This window comes from Culex quinquefasciatus, chromosome 3, assembly GCF_015732765.1.
Source record: "Culex quinquefasciatus strain JHB chromosome 3, VPISU_Cqui_1.0_pri_paternal, whole genome shotgun sequence".
Lineage (NCBI taxonomy): Eukaryota > Metazoa > Arthropoda > Insecta > Diptera > Culicidae > Culex > Culex quinquefasciatus.
In genome coordinates this window covers 183107860-183127814 of record NC_051863.1, presented here as the reverse complement: position 1 = coordinate 183127814, position 19955 = coordinate 183107860, and the positions used below count along the sequence as shown (strand labels likewise).

The 19955-nt window shown below is 32.8% G+C and overlaps 1 protein-coding gene across 15 annotated transcripts in view; it reads left to right on the top strand.

The window, feature by feature from the left end:
- The window catches only part of LOC6035297 (calmodulin-binding transcription activator 1), a 380289-nt gene that overhangs the window by 133637 nt on the left and 226697 nt on the right, over window positions 1-19955 (top strand). The window lies entirely within an intron of this gene.

Here is a 19955-nt window from a genome sequence, read left to right as displayed (position 1 = left end):
TAGTCGAGAGACATAAACTTCAAAAAATATTTACAACGGCCTTATAACCGTTTATTTATATCTATTTTTGAAAGTATTTTATGATTCTCTTCGATTTTTATTTTTTAAGCTGATTTGCAAACATTTAGAAAATGTGTTTTTTCTCAATATCAACACATTGCAATTATCGGCTTGATGTTTAAAATTAATACTAGATTTTTTTATGAATTTTCTCAGATATTTGTAAGTATTTTGACAGAAATACATGAACACTTTTTTAAACCTGTGAAGGCTTTAATTAATTTTTTCCTCTAAATGAGTTCCAATAATACAATTTGCTAAAAATCCTTATTTCAGGGAATTTTTGATCATCAAAAAGCTTAAAAAATCTTTGTTTCATAAAGTAATTTTGATGTTTTTATTGTTAGGATTAGTTTTCTGAAGATAAGTTCTGTTCAGCTTTTATACATTTAATTTTCCACAATTTCTAACTCTTTCAACAGCGGAGGGTTACCTCCTCGGAAGTCCAATCAACAATATACCGAAAAAGAATGGATTTCCAAATCCGGCCCACCTTACGATCCCAATCGAAGGAAAACAGATTGCAAAAAGTGTCGCCTTTTGAACCCTCCCCCGATCCATTCAGCCTTCCCCATCGTTTTACCACAGAGTTTTCCCCCACTTTGAAAAGGAGGAAAGGAACGAAACGTAATCGAGCGACAAAAGTGTGAAAAATGTGCCCCGAAGAAGAACGCCCTTCGCCGACGGCGGCCAGGCAACATTTGTCACACCAGCCAGCCAGCCCCGGGGCCAGACAAATTTAAAAGGTGTCCCCCCTTCCACCACCTTGAGTTGTAGGGTTTTCCTAAGTCAAATTTCGGGGGGTTCAAGTGCGGGGTGGGGGTGAGAGTTGCCACTTCGACAAGATCATCTTCATGTTATGCAAATACACAATAAATTCACATTTTTCGCCATCATCGCCTTGTGGGTTGAGAGAGAGAGTGGGAAAATGAAACTGAACAAATATCGGATGAAAATGGGAAAGCTGGTGTTGGCAAACGAGAACTCATTTTGAACATCCACGTCAACACAGCTCTGTGGAGTTGAAGGGATGAGTTGTGATACAAGTCGGAGTTCAGAAGTCGAATGTCGAAAAACACTTGCCTTCTTGTCGTTTTTCATAATTTAATAAAAGAAAATTTTATTTATTGTTTTGAATTTTGTTCTACTAACAAAAACTACCCAAATGATGGTCCTTGTCCATTCAAAACATAAACGCGACCTAATTGGCAACCTCACAACCAAAAGAACGACCACTATTATCGTCATAATAAACCCTCAAAAATGTTCCTTCCTGTTTGCTTTCCGAAAAAAACCCACCAAACAACCCTTGAACCGGCCACAATGCCAAGCAAGCATAAAATTAAGATAATTATTACTTTTCAACTTGAATAACTCAAGAGCATCCTCGTTTTGTTCGTTATGCTAGCAAGAGAGGATCATAAAAGCATTACCAGATAAAGACAACACGAATAAAATCAGCTGAAAAGCGTCCGACAAATGTTTTCGACAAACGTTGGAAAATTGAAGGGAAATGGCGGTGAGGGGAATTTCTTTTGTTTTTCAATACGTCTGTCCGTGTTGGAACTGGCAACGTTTTGACAAGGACAGATTTTCCGGGGTCGCTTTCTTGGTTACTGAAAAGTTAAAAGTCAAACCTGGGGATCTCCGCTCCACAACTTCGGTTGAAGTTTTTAGTTTTCCTTCCTTGGTTCGGAGCCAGTGTTGTGAGTTTCATGATTGTATTATTACTTTTTTCCATTTATTTTTAAATTTTTTAACTCTAGTTTTGGATGATATTATCTCAATACTCCAATATTATTAGCTGAACAATTTTACCAATTTTTAAATCAAGACTTACATTTCAAAAGAGCCAAACAATTTATATTACGCCTTTTTGAAATGTTTGTCCTGATTTTAAAATTTTGAAAATATTGTTTTCAAAAAGATCGGAAAATTTCACAAATGTTTAATATTGAAAATTGGACCATTAGTTACTGAGATATCGACATTAGAAAATGATGGGTTGTTTGGGTATCTCAGCAACTGAGGGTTGTATCAACAAAGTTTAAGAATGCAAAATATAGAGAATTTGCTCAGCTTTTCAAAAATATTTTTTTGCAGAAGTGGGAAAACTCGGGCACTAATTTTAATGAATGAATAACTGTGACTATTTTCAAAAATGATACCTATAAATGGTTTAAACTGGAAAATTGTGCACTTTATCTTAATTTAACTAAAGTACGTATTGGTTGCAAATTTGATTTTAAATCGAAAAATGAAGTTGAACATTTTTTGTTACCAATATTTCGATTTTTGTAAAAGTTAGTATTGATTAAAAAACTAATATCCCGGTCAAAGATTTTTTGCACGACCTGATTTTTTTTGTAAATCAAGATAAAGTTAAATTAAAAATCACAAAACTTATTTTACCGTGTATAATTTTTCTCAGTGTAGTCCTTATCTATACCTACAACTTTGCCGAAGACACCAATCGATCAAAACATTCCTTCAAAAGATACAGATTTTTTAATTTTCCGAAATCATTTTTGTATGGACAGCAGCCAAATTTGTATGGAAAATTATATGGACAAACTAATGATGCAAAATGGTTTTGTCATTAGAAAAAGGCTATTCAAATGTTCTAATTGTAGTCGTCTGTAGGAAATGTATGAAATTTTCTGATCTTTTCGATTTTTTTGAAACTTGTATGGACGGTCTAATGAACCAACACTATTTTCTCCTATTTTCGTTGAAAAAGTACGCACAAAATTTCATCTACATAAAAAATGAAATAAAATTGAAAATTGGGATAAGAATTTAGATAAATTGAAGCATTATAAAATATCACGACCCTTAATTGTTTTTTTTAGCTTTTTTCTATCCTTCTAAACATTTCAAAAGTACCTAACCTAAGTGTTAACAATAATCACATTTAAAATTAGATTTTAATATTTGATTACTACATGATTAGAGCTTCAATCATATTTGAAATCCAATCCAATCTAAAAATCTGATAAGTTCTAATCTTATGAAATCTAATTCATTCTTATCTGGATAAATCGATCGACTATCCGACTATCGACTATCCAATCCGACTAATCGACTATCCAATAAGCTACCTTTATTAATTTATTTTTTTCCCTCACGATTTCATTGGATCAGGTTGAATTAGAATAAATAAGATAATATTAATAGAATAGAATAGATAAATTAAGTCTAGTTTATTCTAATCTAATCTAATTTAATCTGATCTTATTTAATATAAAATAATCTACACTAATCTAAACTAATCTAAACTAATCTTAACTAATCTAAAATAATCTAAGCTAATCTAAACTAATCTAATCTAATCTAATCTAAACTAATCTAATCTAAACTAAACTAATCTAAGCTAATCTAAACTAATCTAAACTAATCTAAACTAATCTAAACTAATCTAAACTAATCTAAACTAATCTAAACTAATCTAAACTAACCTGAACTAATCTAAACTAATCCAAACTAATCTAAACTTATCTAAACTAATCTTAACTAATCAAAACTAATTTAAAATAAATTAAGTTAATATTTTTAATTTTTGATCTTATCTGAACTAATCTAAAGAAGTCGTTGAAGAAGTGGCTTTCTTTTGAAAAAATAAAAAATAAAATATTGAATTGAAATCATAATGAATTTGCTTAAATTGGAAAACAATTAAACAAAAGATAAGATAGATTTAACGGTGAATATCAACCAGAGCTTTTGCACCAAGATTTTTGTTACCGACATTTTAATATTTTGGAAACTACGGGAACTATCGATGCGATTTTTATTCAGTCCCTAAAGTACTGTCTACAGAATAATTTCCAACATGGTTTGACGAATCTCACAATCAGGTTGTTGCAGGATTGGGTCCGTAAGTATGTCAATTTTGGAATGAGATGATAACAACTTCCTTGGTTGCTGTGTACCCTTAATAAGATTTGATAAGATCAGATAAGATTAGGTTGGATTAGATAAGATTAGATAAGATTAGATAAGATTAGATAAGATTAGATAAGATTAGATAAGCTTAGATAAGATTAGATAAGATTAGATAAGATTAGATAAGATTAGATAAGATTTGATAAGATAAGATTAGATTAGATTAGATTAGATTAGATAAGATTAGATAAGATTAGATAAGATTAAATAAGATTAGATAAGATTAGATAAGATTAGATAAGATTAGATAAGATTAGATAAGATTAGATAAGATTAGATAAGATTAGATAAGATTAGATTAGATATGGTTATATAGGATTAGATAAGATTAGTTAAGATTAAATAAGATTAAATAAGTTTAGATAAGATTAGATAAAAATAAATAAGATTAGATAAAAATAAATAAGATTAGATAATATTAGATAAGATTAGCTGAGATTGGATATGATTAGATAATATTAGATGAAATTAGAGAAAATTAGCTATGATATGATTAGATTAGATTAATGAATTTGAGATTTGATTTGATTTTAATAGATTTGATATGATAAGATTAGATTTTATTAGACTGGATTATATAAGATAAGGTTAGATAAGATAAGATTTGTTCAGATTAGATTACATTTAAAATTTGATTTCAATTCTGATCATGATTCTAAAATATTTTTCAATGATATATTAATATTTTTTGAATTGGTTTTTGTTAAATTGACAATCAATGAAGAAAGAGTAATAATTTTTTGTTAACATCTATGGTTACGTTTTTTTTTTTGAAATATTTGTTTTGATCTGAAACAAGACGAAAAGCATAATAACTTTTTGGTTAGGTCAGCAGTAATTTTAATGCAATTTTTTTTGGTGCGATAGACAGTGTTGACAAAGTTTCTTCAAAAGCTTTTAAAAATATTTGTACTAGCCTTATGGACTCATAATATTAAACAGGGTTGCCAAATCTTCATTTTTTAAATAGATCTTACAAATAGCATCATAGAATTGTATTGTTTGACATGATGTTTTCTTCACTTTTTTATTTATAAACCATCCTCATATTTATTCCATTTATTTGTGATAAATTATAAGTAAAAAATTATATTAAAACTAGGATCATGTTTTCTTGAATCACGAGTATTTTCATAATGTTCTAACTCACTACCATCACTGTCCGTCACGTCCCTAGCAAAACGATGAAGAAGTGCTGTTGATGGTTGGCATTTAACGTCGTCATCGCCATCGTCAACAGTAGTGTTCTGAAGAGTTTCTCCGCCCCCTTCCCCCCTCAAGAACTCGCCCAGGACTGGTGGCCATCTGTCACCGGCTTGTCCGCCCTTACTCCAGGGACTTTAAAATGAAATATGCTTTTCCCTGCTCTCGGCTCTTATCCCCGGGAAAGGGGGGCTTTATGTGCTTTCTATGAAAATGCCGTCAGTCAGCGCTTCACGGGAGCTCATAATTTGCAATTTTATTTCGTTAATTTTATAACGATGATAATGTTTATTTATCTATGGGCCCTTCTTCGGGGTCATGAATAGATCCCCATTCATTACACACAGCGTTTGCCCCGGAAGGGTCGAGCCCGGCCAAAATCTGCGCCAGCGTTGTCGCCCTGGAATGAAATAGTGAAATTTATATTCCATCAGTTTGGACAACTTTACGACAAGTCGCCCTTTTTGTGTTGCGGAAATGAACTAACCATTAAGGAAATTGGCTGAATGAAGAACGTTTGGCTTTTTTCGGAGATGAGTGATGGAGAGGAATGTCACATTATTATCGCATCGTAGTTACCGAAAAAAGCCATGAAGAGTATTAAATTAAACATTTCGATGAAAATTAAGAAGTTGTAGAGTAGAAATGTCGAAAGAACTACCATTCAATTAAAATTAGCTCAATTATCACTTCTGAACACTCCCTTTTCCAAACTGTAATTTGTATGCCTCGCTCATCGTTGGCTGCCCCAAACTAAAGACACACGTGGATCCTTTCACGTGCTCGCCGGACTCGTCCTCAAAGACAGAGCAGCAACAACCTACACGTCGTCCTCTTTTTTTCGAGAGGCAGATCCTTTTTAACCCCTCCTCCCTACGACCCAATCAAATTAATTATTGATTGGCAGTTTGGTTATTGCATTAATTGAATTCGACACCCCGAGACACTCAACAGGAAACGACGGAAAAAGGTCCTTCCGCTAGATGTGTGATCATGTGTGTGTGTGTGGTGTAGGCAATTCATTAGGACACGGTCCTCGTCGTCGTCGTTGGCGTTGTCCTCCCGGGTACAAAAAGTGGCAGGTTTGGACTAGCCGATGGCACGTGGAGCACCGCAAAACCGCAAAGCTCCGGACCTTGAAGGTGGTCGAGGCGAGTCAATTTGGGACGTGCGAAGTTCGATCGATTTTTTTATCGTTTTTTTTTTAAATTTGAGTGTTTTTTTATTGTAATATTTTCAAATTTTGTTTAAACATGTTTACTTTTGATGTTGTATCATTTTTTCTATCAGCTTTTGACAGACAACAACCTTCCTCAAATGTGTTCATCAAACAGAGGACAATTTTCAAGTTCGGCAGTTTCTCAAATCTTATCCTCCCCAAACGTCTCAATCGAAACCAAACGAGAAAAATATTGAACAAAACTTATAGAAAAAAATACACTTTTTCCTTCTTATTCTGCCGACAGCATCGAAAAAGGTTAAAAATCGCTGACTGGCAAGTGAGGTAGTGACAATTTTCCCTTTTTCCTTCGCCGCCACCGAGCAAAAACTGATGATATCGGCTAGAACAGGCCACTTTTGGAGCGGGGGGGAAGAAGACATGAATCCACTTTAGCTCCTTCTCGAACGGAATTCCTCACTTGGCTGTGACCCATCTGGCTACGGTCGGCTGGGTGTTGATTTTGGCCGGAACGAATCCCTGCCCTTTTTCCTCGTTTTTGGTTCAGCGTGTGTGGCTGTGTTTTGATATTTTTATTCAATCTACTTGTGGGTTTTTGTATTTACTTTCGGCGAAGGGAGAGCGTTTTTGGGCAATAGTTGCAACATAGACAACAAAAGTGCAATGTTTGAGGACGTGTTGCATTTTTTGAAAACAGAAGTTTTTCTTTTTCTTCTATCCTTAATCAAGAAAAACAGTTTAATTGGATTACTTGACATACTGTATATTTCATCATTTTTTAAATTATTAATTGTTTTTAAATGTGTTAATTGAAGTCTGACAGCCCTGTCTAATCTTATTTGCAATTTCATTAAAATCAAAATTAACTTTTGATGCCAAAAACCTTCTATTTTTGTATCACCATTTATTCTTAAAGAAAAAAAAATCAACAGTTAACAGATCTGACAACTTCATCACAAGATATCAATATTTGAGTGAAACTTAAAGGGGTAATTCTCCGCCAACTCACATAGCAGTTGCCCTGACCCCTCTTCGATTTGCCTGAAACTTTATCCTAAGGGATAACTTTTGTCCTTGGTCACGAATCCGAGATCCGTTTTTTTATATTTCGTGACAAAGGGGCGGTACGACCCGTTTCGTGTTTGAACATGCGCAAAATGAGGTGTTTTTTAATAATTTGCAGCCTGAAAAGGTGATGAGATAGAAATTTGGTGCCAAAGAGACTATTATGTGAAATTGGACGTCCGATTTGATTGCGTACTTAAAATTCCTCAAAACGTATTTTTCATCGAAAAAAAAATCTAACAAAGTTTTAAAAACTCTGCCATTTTCCGTTACTCAACTGTACAATTTTTTGGAACATGCCATTTTAAGGGAAATTTTATGTACTTTTCGAATCTACATTAACCCAGAAGGGTCAGTAGGTCGGCGATTGTCCACGCTCCATATTAAAAAACGTTTATTTTTGATTGGAACTTGTCCACGATGGGGGAACTAGGGGAAATATACCCATTTTAATCACTCTAAGCCGTTCGACCAATTCTCATCACTTTTGCAGTTTTCCGCTATTAAATCAACATTTTCAGATGTATCAACAAAGAAGAGTTGCTTGCTCACTTTTATTAGAGCAATTTATTGCTTTGGAACAGTCAAAAACACTTTATGAAAGCTATAATTCATGATCAAAGTGCTGATAGGCCGATAATAGAAATAGGCTGAGAAAGGGTATAGTTCCCCTACAATTTTGTAGAACACTCTAAAAAATAACTCTGCAAAATTATAAAAACACGAAATTTTAAAATGAAAAATTTTGTTCTAAATTTTCTTCTAGGTTAATGTAGGTTTGAAAGGTACATTAAATTTCCCTTAAATTGATGTTAAAAAAATAATACAATTGTGTAACCGAAAATGGCAGAATTTTTTAAACTTTTTCAATGGTTTTTTCGATGAAAAATATGTTTTTGTTTATTTTGAGTATGCCATCAAATCGGTCACGCATTCTATGGAATATAACTTCCAGAAACGCTGTAAATTGTTGGAATTAGAGATCTTTCTACCACGCAGTATAAAAAAAGCCCTACGATCTAAAAATTCATAAAAAATCAATTTATAAACCAGTTTTGAATCTTTAAAATCCATCAGATACTTTTACATTTTCAGAAAATCTTTGGTTTGATGATTCTACTTGTTTCATGAGACTTTGCCAATATTTTGAAAAACATCAAAGAATTTTCCGTGATCATATTTTATGTCTAAATATAATTGTTTATATGCCAGGTTTTGTTTTGACACACGTTGTTGCGACTTAAAAGCCAATAGTTTATTTTTATATTTCATATTTAAAAATGTGTAAACATCCCAACAATCAAAGAAGTAACTAAAAATTCAAAACAGCAACAACATTTGGGGCATAAATCCAATTTGGGACATCCACTTATTTTTGCAACGTAATTAAAAAAAAAATTTCTTAAAATATCAAGGCCTACTGTGTTTTAATGCAATATGTTGTATGTTGTTATAATAACGGATTTTCCAACTTAAAAACGTGATATCTCAAGAATTATTCATTTTACCCTGAGGTTAAGCCTGAATTGAATTGAATTTGAATTTAAATTTAATTTAAAAAAATCTCAGGAATCGAATGCAACTGTCAGTTTTATCAAAAGTGGTGTTCCAAAAGGTTAAAATACATTTTAAAACTTCAAACGCAAATTTTTCGTATCTGCCACGTAAATCTGTACGTAAATTTTAGTGCGCCATTTGATTCTACGTCAATATTTCTTAAAATTTGTTTACCCAAAAGTTGATTTTTTGTTAAGTTTTCTCTTAGGAAAATGCATTTTAAAAATGAGGTTTTTAAAAAATCTATAAAAAAAGAGGTGGAGCGCGAGGGTGAACCAAATGTCAACAAATTCTGTTTTGAGGAAAAAACTATCCCCATGCCAATATGACTAGATTTGGTGAAGGCCGATGACGGGCGCGTGGTCACTTGGAAAGGAATGTCTCATGTAGAAAACATCAATGAACAGAAGTTAAGTTTTTCGTAGAAAAAAAGTGAAAAAAAAAATTACTTTTTTCCCCTTTTTATCAAAAGGGACACATTTTATTTTTTTTTATTAAAACGGAGAAATCTGATACCATTATGATATGACATTGATAAGATTTCGATAAATTTAACAAATATTTTTAACTTTTTTGGTTTGTACAAGGTTTGTACATAACCTCTTTTACGCAAATGGACCGACGTTTTATTTCCCCATCCGATAGAAGGTCAGGAGGGTAAGGCGGGAATCGAACCCGTGCCCCATATCAACTTAGGGATCGGCAGCCGAAGCCGCTAACCACCGCGCCACGAGGCCCTCCAATTTCCTAGATTAATGTTTGGATGCCATTCAATTATTTGAAAGTTTAGGTTTGAGTAGAAATCTTAACATAGAGACCGCCAAAACCTTTGGATTTCAATGACATTTACTTGGTTTTGGATTTTTTTTTTCAGATGATTTTAAAGTCCAATGTAAAATAACTTTAAAAATCACACCATTCTTAAAAATAACATTTTTACAAAAAAGTTGAAAAAAAGCGAAAGAGCCGTTCAAAAGAGTAGATCTTTTTAAAGAGCGGTTCGGCCCACCTCTAGTTCAAAGCGTACAAAATTAATTATTTTAATAATATTGCTTTTAATGTTTCAAAAATCACATTTAAATGTTTAGAATTGTTCATCACCTTTTTGTTCTTTGTAGAAAATTGTCCATAGAAACCGAAAAATCATATGTAATCAAACATGTTTCTTGGATTAATTCGTATTTTTCATTTGGCAAACAGCCAATTAAAGTCGCCCATTTTAAGGTACCATAGATCAAAGAAAGTCGTAAAACATTGAAGAATAATTTATTTATCAAGAAATTTGAGATTATTTGCTTATTTTTGAAAATAGCACAACTGTTACTACACCTCAAGCATTTTATAACAGTATTTAATTCAAAAAAAAAAAAATAGAAATTTGGCTTAAAGTACGAAATTTTTCTTCTTTTTATTTTTTTATCGTTTTGCCTTCCTCAGTAATGAGGAAAGGCTATAATATCACTCGAAAAATGAACTTCTCAATTAGACCTCCTAGACCCACCTTCATGTATTCCTATCGACTCAGAATCAAATTCTGAGCAAATGTCTGTGTGTGTGTTGGGATGTTGATAAAAAAAAATGTCACTCGATTATCTAGAGACCAGCTAAACCGATTTTGTCCGTTTTTACCTCATTTGATCCGTCTTGGGGTCCCATAAGCCGCTCTTAAAAATTATGGAGTTTAGTTATGTACTTCAAAAGTTATGCTAAAAAAACTATTTTGACTAAAGTTCGGAAGATTGTAAAAGGGGTGGTTTTTGTAAGAAAACCCATCATGCTGTACATTTTCAGAAAGGTATTTAAAAGACCTTTCCAACACGACATTTAAGATCTGACAACCCTATCAAAAGTTATAAGCACTTAAGTGTTATTCATGCACTTTTTGGAGGCTGGATCTCAGATATTTTGATGAAAACGTTTTCCGGATCCCTCCTGCGACTTATCTTTGGATAGGTAATTAAAATATCTTTTCAACGAGCACGAATCAGATTGAAGATCTGACTACCCTATCATAAGTTGTAAGTACATAAGTGCCCTGCAATATGAAGAGCTGACTACCCAATCTAGTGGTATGAATAATGAGTCAAATTGATAAAACACTGAAAAAACCCGTTATTTTGTGTCTATTTTTGATAGCACCCTTTATATGTGAGCAATTCTCTGAGATTTCGGTCATTCGATTTTTTCTGTATTTTTTAATCCGGCTGAAACTTTTTTGGTGCCTTCGGTATGCCATTTTGCATCATTAGTTTGTCCATATAATTTTTCATACAAATTTGGCAGCTGTCCATACAAAAATGATATGTGAAAATTCAAAAATCTGTATCTTTTGAAGGAATTTTTTGATCGATTTGGTGTCTTCGGCAAAGTTTTTTTTTTTTTTTCATAAAATTATTTTTATTAGGTCCTTTTCGGTACGGGGACCTGGTTAGGACCGAGTCGGCTTTTGTAATTACAAAAAACTTAATAATTACAGAGGATCTTGTGTGTAAATGTTAGTGGGAGGGGAGCCGATTACCCGCGGCCTACTCGGGGTTAGTCTTCGGCAAAGTTGTAGGTATGGATATGGACTACACTGAAAAAAAATTATACTCGGTAAAAAAAAATTTGGTGATTTTTAATTTAACTTTTTGTCACTAAAACTTGATTTGCAAAAAAACACTATTTTTAATTTTTTTTAGTTTTTGATATGATTTAGAGGACATAAAATGCCAACTTTTCAGAAATTTCCAGAATGGGCAAAAAATCTTTGACCGAGTTATGATTTTTTGAATCAATACAGATTTTTTCAAAAAATCGAAATATTGATCGCAAAAATTTTTCAACTTCATTTTTCGATGTAAAATTGAATTTGCAATCAAAAAGTACTTTACTAAAATTTTGATAAAGTGCACCGTTTTCAAGTTATAACCAATTTTAGGTAACTTTTTTGAAAATAGTCGCAGTTTTTCATTTTTTAAAATTAGTGCCCATGTTTGCCCATCTTTGAAAAAAATATTTTTGAAAAGCTGAGAAAATTCTCTATATTGCTTTATTGAACTTTGTTGATACGACCCATATTTGCTGAGATATTGCCATGCAAAGGTTAAAAAACAGGAAAATTGATGTTTTCTAAGTCTCACCCAAATAACCCACCATTTTCTAATGTCGATATCTCAGCAACTATAGGTCCGATTTACAATGTTAATATATGAAACATTCGTGAAATTTTCTGATCTTTTCGAAAAAAATATTTTCAAAAATTTAAAATCAAGACTAACATTTCAAACGGGCCAAACATTCAATATAACGCCCATTTGAAATGTTAGTCTTGATTTTAAATTTTCGAAAATATTTTTTTTGAAAAGATCGGAAAATTTCACGAATGTTTCATATATTATTATTGTAAATCGGACCTATAGTTGCTGAGATATCGACATTAGAAAATGGTGGGTTATTTGGGTGAGACTTAGAAAACATCAATTTTCCTGTTTTTTAACCTTTGCATGGCAATATCTCAGCAAATATGGGTCGTATCAACAAAGTTCAATAAAGCAAAATATAGAGAATTTTCTCAGCTTTTCAAAAATATTTTTTTCAAAGATGGGCAAACATGGGCACTAATTTTAAAAAATGAAAAACTGCGACTATTTTCAAAAAAGTTACCTAAAATTGGTTATAACTTGAAAACGGTGCACTTTATCAAAAATTCACTAAAGTACTTTTTGATTGCAAATTCAATTTTACATCGAAAAATGAAGTTGAAAAATTTTTGCGATCAATATTTCGATTTTTTGAAAAAATCTGTATTGATTCAAAAAATCATAACTCGGTCAAAGATTTTTTGCCCATTCTGGAAATTTCTGAAAAGTTGGCATTTTATGTCCTCTAAAACATATCAAAAAAAAAAAAATAAAAATAGTGTTTTTTTGCAAATCAAGTTTTAGTGACAAAAAGTTAAATTAAAAATCACCAAATTTTTTTTTACCGTGTATAATTTTTTTTTCAGTGTAGTCCATATCCATACCTACAACTTTGCCGAAGACACCAAATCGATCAAAAATTCCTTCAAAAGATACAGATTTTTGAATTTTCACATATCATTTTTGTATGGACAGCTGCCAAATTTGTATGGAAAATTATATGGACAAACTAATGATGCAAAATGACTTCTTTGGGCATACCGAAGGCACCAAAAAAGTTTCGGCCGGATTAAAAAATACAAAAATTAAAATTAAAGAAAAAAGACCGATTCCGTAGAGAACTGCTCATGTGAGGAAGGCGTCAACCACCTAAGAGTGGATTAAGTAAAAAAATTTATATTGTTAACATGGAAAACACTGTTTGTTATATAAAAAAGGTTTTTCGAGCTTTACTTCGGTAACAGGAAAAACTTGCTAGAACTGTTGCTCAATTAACTTTCTTTCACAAGCCTTTGACAGTAATTAAGTCATTTCACAAGGATTATCTAAAGAGATACGCATCTTTGTGAGCATCTAGAAGTGCTCCCACGTGAATCTTTTGCTGAGCTTTGAAGTGCCACATCCCATCAACACTTTTAGTGCTCATGTCCATAAAAAAGTGGAAGGAAGTGAGTTAACCTTTGAATGTCCATGGAGCTTAATTATTCTTTTTATAATTGAATCTAATTGAATCGTCTTTTTTCAAGCGATATTTTTCTCAATTAATTTGAGAAAATTAAAAGAAATAGATTTATCAAAATCTGGGTTAAAATTTCAAACGTTGGCAGTCGAGGAAATGTTTCTGCCAACCAACCCAGCTAAGCTAATTAGTGTCTGCAAAGGAAGGGGGACGGAAACGCCAGGCCATGACGCTGTCCTGAAGGACAGCCAACCTTTGATGTCGACTCGAGAGTGGGCTTACGCCCACTCAACTCTCGGGCCGGCCTGGGTCTCGGTGGAACCCGTGTCCTCATCCGTCATCGTTACTGGGAAATTAAGGGGACACAGTAAGAAAATGTTTCTTTGCTTTTGAGATTTTTTTTTCTTGAAATTTACAGTATTGCCAGTTATGTTTGAAAATCTGTTAAAAATCAGAGTTTTGTTGAAACATTTTCAACGGTGCACATCCGGGGAAATCCTTGATTATGATAAGAGCTCGTCAAGTTGTTGCACCAGTTGACACCTACTTGGGACTGGAAAGGACGAGTTGAGCTCTGGGTGCGTTGAATTGCTTCATTATTCAGACATTTGTCAGTCTGCCGAGCCGGGCAAGAGTTGACAGCGAGACGTCCCATGTGATGGGGACCCGTTGCAACACGGGCTCCGACGCTGATTTGATCAATTTAAGATTAGGCCGACTTAATTTCCGGTAATGGGATTAACAATCAGGGCACAACCAGCGTTCGCGATGCAGCAGCAATTTTCACCGGCGAAACTTTTCTCCTTTCGGCAGAAGAAATAAACGCAATAATTAGTCTCTTTATTTAAAGAAAGAGAAAAAAAACTGGCCCTCGGATGACAACCGGCGAGGGCCGTCTAACGGTTTTGTGCTTCATTAAAAATTCGAGGCATGAAACCGAACCTTAAAAATTTTGAATAATTACTCCCTCGGAAAATGAACGAGCACCAACAGGAGAAGAAAAAAATTGTCTCATGCCCTGAAAGGACAACTTTGACTGCTCTGAGAGTTGTTTCAATTTTCCGCTGGGAAAATCCAGGGGAGGGGGCGAACATACAAGCAGTGGGAGGCAATTGTTCGAACTTTTTAAAATTCAAAACAGTTGAGAGTTTTTTTTTAGCAGCGAACTTTTCCCCGGAGGGGGAGGTGAACAGAAAAAAAAAACTTTCAACTAAAACATCAAAACTACTTGTGTATCTCTGTGTCTTTATTGGTATGCCATGCAATTTGGGGTTACTTTTCGGTTTTTGGAAAAAAATGAAATTTGAAATTAAAAAAAAATAAATAAATTAAAAAAGTCAAATTCAATGTTTAGAAAGCTCTGACTGCTTTGATTTTGGTTGCTCATGCTTGAATATATTCTTAAAAAAAAATACAATTTTAAAATATCACTAGGTGAATTACCCTCCCCAAGTCTCAGAAGTACTCAAAGTTGCACTTTGTTTCGGTGCACGAGCCAATAAGGAAATGCAAGCAAAAAAAAAAAAAAAAAACAAAAAAGAAGGAGTGCAAAACAATTTTGTGTCTTGTTTCTTTTTTTTCTTCTGAGCTCTATCTAAACCACAACAGAAAGAGTTCGCCGATGGCACAGCCAGCAACGGAAGCAAGAGGACACACCCGACCGGAAAACCTCGGAATGACTGACAGGATAATGTTTGGGTCAAATATTTGAGTTCGTGGCGGAAAGTTTTTCTTTGCGAGCAGCCCAGTGACTGCCACCGCTTCGTCGTCGTTTGTTGATTGGAATTGCTCCTCAAAGTGGAAGGGCGCTACGTACTTGAAGGAAACTAGGAAAGATTCGCGGAAGGATTTGCTTTGTTGGTTGAACAAGTTAGGCACTTTTGCGTTTAGTTTATTTGCCTTCTTAGGTACAAAAAATGTTACTTTCAGTTTGAAGAATGTCCTTTTATGATATTTGTTATCAGTCTGGTACGTTTCGCCGAATGGATATTTCGCCTATAGTCATTTTGGCGAATTGATAGTTTCACCGAGGGATGATTTGCTGGATAGACATTTGACAGAATATTTTTTTGCTTATATTGTAATTATTTCTAGATGATAAAAATATAAAAACTCACAGAAACTTTTTTCGAACCATTAATTCTCAAAGAATCTTGTTTTCACAGCAAAACAATTCAGAGAACTTTTCTTGTTGGAAAGAATGCAAAAACTCAGCAGTAATCAACTATTCTTTGTATTCTTTGATTTGCATAATTAGTTTTCCGATACAAGTCTCCATACAATCATGGGGACTGGTCATACAAAATGAGTATGTAAATGTATGAATCAGGGTTGTTAAAATATCAAAATATCAGCTCTCAGCAATTACAATTATCTCGCCTGAATATTCATGCCTCAAATACAACTGCTCTTCTCTCTTCATTGAAACTCTCAGCGCCGAACATAGCCGAACACGTTTTCGTGTTTACCCACTCGCGATTGACATTTTCCTTTTCTCTCTCATTCTCGCTTGCACGATCATCCTACCGCAACAGTGTTTAACCACAAAAGCCGCAACAAAACCAATTTTGCAAACGCAGTTTGAAGGGGCGCCATGCGTGGTCGGCTCCTAATCGCCATCTCGCGTTCTCTCATTGCAGTTTTCGGAGAGATTGAGAGACTCAGCGGTGAGAGCGCATAGTCGAGGAAAAGGGAAGGAGTGATAGAGAGAGATTGACATCTCTGGGAATCACGAGACACAAGAAGAGATCTCACAAGTTATAGTGACGGCCGCTATACTCTCGGATATTTTTGGTGCATAGATAATCTATTGATAGCTTTTATATCACTCTTTTGCAACACTGGTATGAATTCTGTATCTAGAGAATGAATTTTCTGATCAATTGTAAGTTATGATTTAAACTTTATTGAAACAGAATAGGTACGTGAAAACCTAATTTCCATTTTTTTAAAATACTTTTTACAGCTAAAAGTTAGATTCCAAAAATATTTGTTTTTTGAATTTTCGAAAAAAAAGATTTTTTTAAGGAACTAAAATGCATTTTCCGAACCATCGAGCGTGGTGGTGCAAAATATTGTTTAGGAGATATATTTTTGTTTGAAAAATAGCATTTGCTAGAAAATATTGGAAATTTGGACAAACATTTTTATTAAAAATAATATATGAAGGCGAAATTGACTTAGTCTTTTTTTCATCAAGTTTAGGGTTTTTTGAGTTAAAAATCGTTCTCAAATAAAGCACCTCAGAAAAAATATTTCTTAAAAGTTTCGAAAATGTGTTATAATTTCCTCTTTCGAACTTTGTAAACAGATAACTAATATCTGAGATACAGCGTCATACCCGAACAGACGGTAATAACTAAATTCATGCCATTTCTATAACAAATACTGTTAAAATAACAGAAAATGTTATGGAATAATCTTGAAAAATCCATTTTTGCATAAGAGTTCAATAACAGTTTATGTTATCATAACAAAAATTGTTATTGGTCTGATATTGATTGACAGCAAAAACAACTTGAGAATAACATTTTTTGTTATGGAAGAATAACTCCAAACGTTATTGGGATGATCGGATTAGTTGTTAAAATAACAAAAAAATAATAACAAAGATTTGTTCGAAAAATAACGTAAAATGTTATTAGTCTGTTATTACAATAACAATCCAATAACAAAAAAAAAATCATAACGGCGAATAACAAATCTTGTTATAAATAACATAAAATATTATTGGGTTAGTATTTTCAAATAACAAAGAATGTTATTCCCAAGTTATTTCCGTCTGCTCGGGTAGCGGGTTCGAATTGATGAAAATGAATTATACTAATTGTCACCTAATTAGCCTGTAATTTTCAAATTACGATATTTCGGATTTTAAGATTAAAAATAAAACTTTTGTGAAATATTGTGATCTTTTTAATCAAAATTTAATATCAAAATTAAAAAAAAATGAGATTTATAAATAGATAATTTTCATTATTTTACATTGAAGACCAAATTATATATTTTTAGAAATATTTGTATTGTAATGATCAGAAAATTTCTCAAAAGATTCAATTTTCACAATTAAAATCAAACCAATAGTTTCCGAGACATCGTTAGTTGAAAATCACAGGCTAATTAGTAGACACTCATAGAAATTTATTTGCATCAAATCGAATTCTTTTTTAGGCTGTATTTCAGAACCATATTGATATTCAATGATTCAGTGAGAAAATTAATGGATATTCTCAGTTTTTCATAAATATTTTTTTCAAAAATGCTGAGCAATTCTCTACGAAATCGATCTATTTTTTTAATTTTAATTTTTGAATTTTTTAATCCGGCTGAAACTTTGTTGATGCCTTTGGTATGCCCAAAGAAGCCATTTTGCATCATTGGTTTGTCCATATAATTTTCCATACAAATTTGGCAGCCGTCCGTACAAAAATGATGTGTGAAAATTCAAAAATCTATATCTTTTGATGGAATTTTTTAATCGATTTGGTGTCTTCAGCAAAGTTGTGAGTATGGATATTGATTGTAATAATTTTTCAACTTCAATTTTCAAAAAAAAAAAGAAGTTTCAGTCGGATTAAAAAATACAAGAAAAATTGAATGACCAAAATCTCAGAGAATTGCTCTGCTTTCTTTTAAGAAAATCAACTTTTTATATTTTCAAGCTAAGTACTGTTCGATAGCAAATTTAATTTTGCTTTTAATATTTTTTTTAATTTTTTGTGGCGCAGTTTTTTTATATTTTTCCAAAAAAAATCTTTTTATTCAAAAATTCATAACTCCCAAACCAGATTGAGCATCATCACGCACTTATGACTCAAACAATTATTATTTTAGTTTCCTAAAACATGTACATAAAAAAATAAAATCGTATTTTGCGAATTCAACTTGCAGGAATAAAAGTGTTAAATAAAATTATGGGATTTTTTTTCCATAACAATTTTTGATCAACAACCGAAGGCACAAAATCGATCAAAAAATCTCGTTTTCAAGATACAGAATTCCGTACATTTCATATCTTTTTCGTATGACCAGTCCCCAAAATTGTATGGATATTTGTATAGAAAAAACATATGGTAAAGAATGACTAATTTTGGCAAAGTTTCATCCAAATCAAACAATGAAAACTTAAAAAACCGTGAAAAAATTGCGAACTCAAAGAGAACTACTCAATTATGTTTTTTAATGTCTACAATTCTGATTCCAAAGAACTGCTCGTATTTTTAACAAATAAAACCATCCAGAAAGAAATAGCATTTTTTTTTAAATAAAATTACTAACTGTAACGTTCTAAATAATTAAAAAAATATTTTTTTTTGTTGAAAGTCTGTTTTCTTTTAAACTTTTCATGCTTTTCATGCTAAATAACGCTAAAATTCCCACACACAAAATTATTTCTTTAAATAATTCGAAGAATATGCACTTCTGCAAGAGCTTAAAGATTTTTTTCAATTCCAGTTAATTTTCAAAGAACTGGTCATGTTGAAAAGATTGAAAAGCTTCATTGATTATTATAGAGGTTCATTTGTTTTCAAAGAACTGATCTGGTTTGATATTTTTTAATTTAAAAATGCTTAGAAATTATGTTTTGTAATCAATTTATTCTCTTAAAAATGGTAATGTTGAAAGAATGCAAAACTTGTACAAATTATTATCATGAATAATTTTTTGAAAAGTAATATTTATTTTCACTGAGTCCTTTTATCATTTCTTTTTAGTTGCCTAGTCGAAGACTTCGCTTTGAAAATATTTCAAGCACACCCCAGACGGAACCACGACCAGATTAATTATTCACGTTAATGTGTTCATCTATTCCCAAGATCTTTTCATTAGCTTGACAGCTCATAAAAAGGTTTGCGATTTCCTTGCCGCGATAGCGCACCAACAGTCTTCAACTGCTTATAAAGGTAAATAAAAAATGATGTCCGCCAAGCTGCCGTCCAAGATTTCCATCAGAAGCACCAGCACCACACTGATAGCTTTAATAATTTTCCACCCTGTCACAACAAACCAGGGGGGGTTAATTTTTCACCCAACCTAATTGGAACCCGTTAATAAACCAGCCATTGGCCGTGACCGGCGACCGAATCCATTACCAGCAGCAGTGTTGCCAAAAAATGAATTAGTCAGCCGAGAGTACACCCTTCGGGCCAATTTATGGGTTTTCTTGGCGACGCGCACGAACGCGCGCGTGGATCATTCGTTCGTAAGTCCTAATGTTTACGATTACCCTTGTAAATATTTCATTCCGGAGCTGTTCGTTTTTGGCGAGGGAGGTTGTCCGCGGACAGGTCGTAAAGGGAATTTAGGCCGTGGATCAAAACCCCTTTTTGGTTGGTTCGTACGTTTTTTTCCTTCGAAGATGACC